This window comes from Camarhynchus parvulus, chromosome 8 (assembly GCF_901933205.1).
Source record: "Camarhynchus parvulus chromosome 8, STF_HiC, whole genome shotgun sequence".
Classification (NCBI taxonomy): domain Eukaryota; kingdom Metazoa; phylum Chordata; class Aves; order Passeriformes; family Thraupidae; genus Camarhynchus; species Camarhynchus parvulus.
The window spans coordinates 15,497,599-15,505,682 of record NC_044578.1 but is presented as its reverse complement, the minus strand read 5'-3'; positions in this window follow the sequence as shown (position 1 = coordinate 15,505,682).

The following is an 8,084-nucleotide window of genomic DNA, read 5'->3' as shown; positions in this document are numbered from 1 at the left end:
ACCACAGAAAGGGGCACAATCCAGAGAGGGAACACAGCCCAGCCCCTGCTGCATAAGCCAGCACTGTGGGAGGGCTGAGGCCTCTCATCTCCTGCTACCTGCACCAGCATCACTGCTCAGTGAGCTCCTCACCTCAGACCCTGCCCTGCACCCTTACAAAATCTTGTTTGGTGTATTCCCAGTTTCCCCTGGCATCTGCTGCCTGTCAGTGACACTGTGGAAAAGGCTCACATTCTGAGGTCTCACCTCTCTTTTTCACAGCCATAAAAGGGAAAGCAAAATGTTTAAATTTGAATGCTTTGAAGTTTTGCAGAATAAATAAACTTCTTCATGAAGATTGCAATGGGAAAAATCCACAGTGTCTCCATAAGATGTAATAAATTGGGCATCCATTGCATTATCTGTGCATCCATGGCAAATAATACATTATAGGCCTGAAAACAAAGTGCTTGGGGACACCATGCAACTAAAAAACAGGGAATCACTTTTGCTATGTTGGAAGGCAACTGGAGCATCTAAGGCACGTGTAAAGATGGGACCAAAACCTACCGAGAGGGATGCAGGACTCATAGAAGCATGACATTAATGGAATTCACTGTAAAGGCTCCTAAACTGGAAACATTTCTTTATAATGAGAGCTGTTTTCATAGGGGATGCCCTTGGAGGCCTGAAGTGACTGTAAATGTGTACTTATGGAGTGTTATGGGCCTTCTATGCTGTAGAGAAAAGGGGTGTGAAAAATGGAAATACGTTTGGCAGGGAGGCAGCTTTGGGCCATTTGTTTGTACTCTGTCTGAATTCCTTGCTGGCCTTGTTTCTAAATCATCATTATCACAGATCCCCAGCAGCTGAGTGATCTCCAATGGAAAAATGTCCAGCCAGGCAATGTGTAAGGAAAACACCCTCATACATTAGGCAGATCTCTCAGGCATAACTTCTAAACAAGTACTAGATGAAACTGCAGCTCAAATGGATGGATTTAGATGCAGTTTACAGCTACTTTTTAAACCTTGCTTGGATAGCTGGTTAAATGAGATTTAGATAAGGCTAAGGCTCAAATGTATTGCTGTCAAGGGAAAACATCCACACACACATTATGAATTATTGACTTGGGGAGACATTGCTCACTTTTGTTTGGATAGTGTCTCAGCACATATCAAAATCCTGGCAAAAATTTTTCAGCTGGCCTGTGCTATATAGAGGGTTATACTCAGCTACTGGGACCAAGCCCCCTTGAACACCCAGGGATGGTGGTATCTGCTGTAAGTCATTTGGGTAGGGAACTTCTCACCTTCTTTTAGCTGCTTGGGATCAAGCATCAGTCATACAGTTGGTGCTGTTCACCTTCCAACTCCAGCCAAAGGATGCAGAAAGGAGCTGAAGGAGGAGGAAACAGCCTGTGCCACATGAGGGATCTGAGGCAGAGAGACCTAATTGTATCTCTGAACATCCTACCCTGGAGCCTACTGAGTAGTTCAGCCAGTGATTATTCCTTTTCCTCTAATCCCTGTTTAAAATATCCTGGGCCAAACACTAAGACAGACAGAACCTCTTCCTGCCAGGGCTGAGCACACCTGCAGCATGGAGAGGAGAGCTGTCAGTGACACTGGGAGCACCTGAACTGGCCTCACCACATGCCACATGCCTCACCTCTGCCACACTTCCTCATTCCTGCTGTTATAGAGCTTGTTGCCCTCTCTGGTGAGATGATGCATAGGGACCCTTGGTGCCCTATGCTCCAGCCTTGGGGTTCAAGGAGAACAGAGGAGAGGAAGACCAGTTTTGGGAAACTCACCATTTCAGTCATCTACTGACCTACTAAATATTTTTCCTGGGAAAAAAAAATGGCAGAACCTAGGATGTTTTCATCTTATCACAGGGTTTCCATACTGTTGTCTCCTTATCACAAAAGTTTCATCCTTTCTTGGTGTTTCTCATGGGCAGCTCCTCAGAGCACTGGCACTTTCTTCTCCACAAAGCAACCAACCAACTCAAGTTCCCTTCTCACCCAGCCACCCCACTCTTTTATAGCACTCTTCTTCTCATTGGTTACAGCTGTGGCCTGTTAAAGTCAGGCCTGTTCCTAATCCATGATAATTGGCCCAGCTGCAACTCCTTAGGGGTGAGATTACTTTCTACACTATCTTTATTTTCTTATGTTCTATCCCCCTACACTAGGACACAGAGACAATAAGGTCTGGAACCTGCAAGTTTTGAGCAGACACATTTTTGTATTTAGGTGTAACTTCCCCCAAAGACTCTGACCTACCTCTTGCCCCCTTATGAATGAGGACTCTTGAAGCCTACTAAGGGGAACTGGAGTGATGAAGCTGAGGGGAAAAAAAGACATTTAAGTAAACAAAGGTTTTTTTATTTTTAATGAAAGCCCTAAGTGAGCTACTGACAACTCCAGTGCCGGTGGGCAGCAGGGGAGCCTGGCTGGTGGTGTGGCTGCTGCAGCCACCCTGTCCCACCCTGCTGCCCAGGGTCAGTGGGGTCAGAGGGTGGCTGTGGGCCTGCAGGGCTGACTGTCCCTGATGTGGGCTCTCAGTGTGGGCTGCAACACGGCAAAAAAGGAGGCTTGTGCCCATGGCAGCTGCTCCCTGCATTGCCATGGCAACACATCTGTTTCCTCCATTTCCCCATTCCTGCCAAGGGAGAGCCCCAGCCCTTCTGGCATCAACACAAGCCCAGGAAAAATCCAAGTCTCAACAAAACACCTTTTCACTGGTCCCTCTCTCCCCAGGCTGCAGCCCTCTCTGCAATGACTGAAAAAGCCTTTACTCTGTCATGGACAGAACATTCTCTTACAAAGAGTTTGCCTTGCTGCTGCAGCCCTGATTTTGAAAAAGCACCGTAACCCTTGAGCCCTTGGAGCATAAGGGCCAGCAGAACCCCAGCACCCCTCCCCACCCTGGGTATCACCACACCCCACAATATGCAGCAGCCCCCTGCTTCACCACCTCACTTTTTTCAGGCATGCAAGGTTTTATTTGCCTTCCTCAGACACTTGATAAGCACTAAATTTTTTTTTCAGGTCCTTTTCACATGTTTCCGACCAAAAAATCTTTTGCTTTGCAAGATTTATGGTAAAGCTCCACTTGCAGCAGGTACAAGCTTAAGTTCCTGTTGATGCACAAGCTGGACTCACCAAGTCCCAGCCTCCTTTCTCTGAAGCAAACAGCTACAAGTATTTGGGTGCTGACGGGAGAGTGTGGGTTATGGTGCAAAGGAGAGGGTCCCAGAGCTCTGGAGGAGCTGTGAACAGCACAGGTACTGTGGCACTGCTGGATTATTGGCATTCAAGGTGCCTGGATGCTGGTGCTGGCAGGGGTGAGCCCCTTGTGCAGCTGGTTTCTGCTAATGGGTGTTATCAGCAGTTTGGAAGCAGTGCCTCTCCATTTTCACAACCTCTGCAGAAACACTTGCCAGCAAAGGCAAAGCATGTGCTCGGCAGCTCCTCCAGCAGCACATCGGGGTGGCCACGCCAAGCTCCTGGGCAGGAGGAACCTGCCCTACCTGCTTGGCCAATCCAGCCCTCAGCTGGCAGGGCCACGTTGTTGCTCTTCATCTGTGCAAGTGCCAGGCCTTGCAAAGCCATTTCCATAAGCTTAGAAAGTTTCTTTTCTCATCTATTCTACTGATTCCTGCCCCAATAAGCTCTTTGGTTTGAAAAAAATATGTCCAGGCCTGCCACTTTGTAGAAATTTTCAGCTCATTGAAGGCACAGGGGTAACACCCCCCAAAGGTTAGGCTGTGTTTCCAAGGAGCACTGTAGCCACCATCTAGGAGCACACCTCTGCTGGGATTCATTTACCATGTCCTACCCCATGCAGAGTACAGTGTGGGCTCTGACGTGCTGCTGGTGACGGTGAGAAGGGTCAGTGTTTCCACAGTGACACAGGTGGCACACTGAGATCTTGCAGTGAGGATGTAGCAATAGGTTTCTTGTATTTAAAGGAAAGAATAAATTCTCTCCCTTTGAGGCTGTCAGTTCTCCTCAGTGCATCCAGCACAGAGATGCTGCAGTCAAGTGGGTAAATAAACTGCCTCATGGGTAGCATCACCTTCCAAACACAGGTGAGAAGTGCTCTGCTGCTTCCAGCTGTCTTGCATCCAACCACAGTAAGGATGCCCCTCTCACTCTCCAGCCCTGCATTGCAGTGGATCATGTGCCTTGGGAGAGGGACAAATGGGTAAATGAGGTCACAAGTCTCCCAAGCACTAATCCTGCCTGTATTTGCTCCTCCACTGCAGGTTCCCAAAGCTACTCTGCATAGGGTAGTATTTTGCTCTGTGGTTTTGTTTGCAACTTGTTCTGAACTCATCTAGCTCCTAGATATAGCCAAAAACTTGATCCTGAGGATAACCTTGTGACTGTACTGGAGTTTTGTGCTACTTAAACTACTTTCTTCTCTCTGCTCACAGCAAGGAAACAGGATGCCAGAGCTTTGCCAAAATATTTTACTAAATAAATAGAACTGCAGGCAGTCTCCACAAGCCAGTCCAACAGTGCCACATGACCCCAGCTGGCAAGAGACAAGGGTTACATTTAAATTCAATTTTAATTCAGAAAAACATCAACACTTATTTACCACAGTTCATAAAATTCATGTGACAAAATTCCTCTAACAGACAGTTTAGTATCCCTCTTACTCCAGCAATGTAAAAGCACAACAAATCAAGTTAGCCTGTGCTCCAGCGTATCATACCAGACCAGCAGCAACACATGCACTACAAAATGACTCCTTGCTGAAACCTCTGGGAGCTCCGTGGCTCTTGGTGCATCTGGAAGTCCTGAATTCCCTTGCCACTTCTGTCAGGTTCCTGAGGGACCTTACAGTTTTCTGAAGTAGCTCAGGTCTACCTTTTGTGTAATTGCAGCACTGTAAAGAGACATGGTCACTCATGTCTCATTTGGCCCATTGGGAGAGGTTTGGAAGGAAGCCCCATCTTGCCATGACCATTCTCGGTGTCCATGCCACTGCCACCTGTCACAGGATGTGGTCCCCATACCCACTGCATCTTCATGAACTTAGCAGCAGGGGAGAGGATGGGCTGATAAAATCATTCTTGTCAGTAGAATGGTTCAAGAGTGCCTGTAATGCAGATGTTTTACTCCACAGCCCCGGGATCACACACCTTGCCAGCGCTCCCCATCGTGGTACCTGGGAATCTGGCCCTCACCAAAAGCCATCAAACCCCACTGCTCATGATTAATTCGCTCTTTGATGGTATTGCATTTTTGAAAACAACTTCCCGGCCAGCACAAGCTCCTTTAAATGTGCACCTGGAGCCAGAGGACTGGAGTGAGGTCCTCATGCTGGTTTGGGCTTCCTTATGTGGAAGCTCTGGGGCCATTGCCATTCACTGCATGTCTGCCAATCTCATGTTCCCCTATGACACACCAAAGTTCTCAATCCCAGTGGGAACAGGGCAGGTCCAGCCCAGATTTGTCCCTCAGGTGCTCTGAGGCAGTGTAACAGAGAAGGGCACGGTGATGGGCAGCCCGTGTGATGGGAAATCAGGAGCTGAGCCTGGTGTGCCAGGCACCCATGGGTGGAGCTGGACCTGCAGAGAGCTGCTGTGCTGAGCTGCCCTGCTGGTGGGACACTGCCTGCCTGTCCCTGCCCTGCCACTGCCCCAGCAGGGAAGACACTGAGGGGCCCATCCTCACCCTCTTGTCAGAGTCCCTCCTGTATCCATACTCCTGCAGCATTCCCAGCCTCTGCCTGTGTGCCACTGCAGGGGCAGCATGTCCCCATGCCAGCTCCCTGCCAGGGCTCACCCAAAGGCAAAGCCGACTCAGGCTGCTGTGTTTACCACTCTTCTCCCTCCACTGGGACCGCAAGCACCAGAGAGAATTCCTGCTCCATCCTGGCAGGACAGTGCTGTCTTGGTATGAAACACCAAAACTGAAACACGTTATTCCTTATAACTTAAAGAAACAGAAATGAGGCAAACATCCTATACCAAATGCAGGCAGCCCAACTACCTTTGGAGCAATGTCCAAATCTCTTCAGATTTATAGGGGAGTGTGTCAGATGCAAGGACTAACAGCACCATTTCCCTGGCAGCGCAGGCACACGACAGGGGGGAGGAAGGAGCCCTCACACCCCTGGCTGCAGGCTGGCAGGGCTCCCAAAATACCCCCAAGCCCGGGCAGAGCACAGAAACCAGAGTGGGGGAGTTGCAACAGCAGGAATGGCTTTTTTCCTGGCCATTTTTCTGGCTGCTGGTCAGGCAGTGGAAGGAGGTGCACAGGAATGGAGACCATGCAGCTGTAAATCCTGTCAAGTATAATGATGTTTTTTTAAGCATATTTTCTTGATTTCCCTCCCAAGGGACCAAACCCAAAAGATGGTTTGATCTTTAGGTAACCCAGAAACAAAGTGTTTCCCAAAGAAATAATCACATTGCAGTCTGACAATGGTCATTATTACAAAAGAGCATTTTATTTCTGCTTTTTCTGGGTGTACTATATTGCAATGTAACACTATGCAGATCTATTATGATATTAAGATTCTTGCTACAGAATTAAGTTTGTCCATTTGGTCAAATTTCAAAGTTTTTTCTTGGCATTCCTGCAGGACTTGTCACCACTTAAGCACATGAATTACTGACGTGCCAGAAAAGCGATATAAGACTTGGAGCAGGCGTTTTCCAATCAGAATTTGCAAAAGTTGTTGGGCTGGCTGGATGCACGAGGTCAGCACAAATATCCATTCTAATTTTGACAAAGGGGGAGATGAACATCTCCAGATTTTGATCACAAAGTAGATTTGCTTGTCAGGCTCAATGTGCTATGAAGGTTGTCTTCTTACTTTTGATGCAATCTTTGCCTATCTCTAATTCTGTTACCAAGGAAGATTTTTATTATTTTTGAACAACAATGGAAAAATGCCTTGCTTAAATTCTGGAACTGTCATACTTGTTAGGCACCTGATTAATATAAGTAGTTATAGAAACTCTTTGTGTATATATATAAACCATGCTAAAGTATTGTCCACAAAATGTCCATCCACTCTAAGTCAAATACTATTGGTCACAGAAAAGTCTAGTATGAATTGCATGTGAATATACATATGAGCAGTACATGATTCACTGAGTAAATATGGCACTTTTACATATTTTCCTGGATGTTATAGACAATTAGGAAACAATCTTCGCTCAGCTGACTCATTCCTAAGTTACTGTAATATGGGTTTGGAAAATACACCCCAGAATAGACAGTAAGAGGTTTAGAAAAGTCAACAGTGCAGCTACCTGAGTTTGTTTCATTAGGAAACTAACAGTAATGTGATATTTTATCATCCACTCTGAGCCTGAGGGTTGTCTACTCACAAAAGCCAAGCTGCCTCACCCTGCTATACATAAAACAGCACAGTTCTCCAAGCACATGGCTTGGCAAGATGATGAACTGACCTAGCATCCCTAAAGGGACTTGCCCTGACTTCTTGTACAGACCCCAGCTGAGAGTCCTGTCCCCGTGCTACTCCCACCCTAATGTCCATCCAATCCTTTAGAGAGCTGATCCAGCAGAAAATTAGTCCCTTTTTTAGACTGGCATAGTTTTCTGCTGGCTTAAAAAGCTCATCCTGTGGAGGGATCAGACCAGCACCAGACCTGTAAAGGTACATGAGAAGCAGCTGGAAGGTGTTGGCAGGAATAGGGAGCATGGGAGGAGGAGGAAGCTGCCCCTTTTTGGTGACAGTGAGCTGTCAGACTGAGGATGTTGTCTCAGCTGACCAAACCCTTGGAGAAGATACAGTTATTAGCGTCAAAGTGCTTAGACTGGTATAGTTTATTCCTAGCACAGTGAATAAAGATATGCCAGCACAAGGCACTTCATACTCGTGTAACTGTGTCCACGTGAGGGGCTGCACAGGTATAAATATAATCAGTTACAAACAAAACCCCACATCCCCTAAGTGATGTATTTACAAAAATGGCATAGAACAAGTCTCCAACCTTCAGTTATGAGATGTGCATAACTTCCATTCAGAAACAAGACCACAAACTACACATGAAACAATATTACACACAAAATAAATTAGGGGTTTAAAATGCTACATCAAGGAATA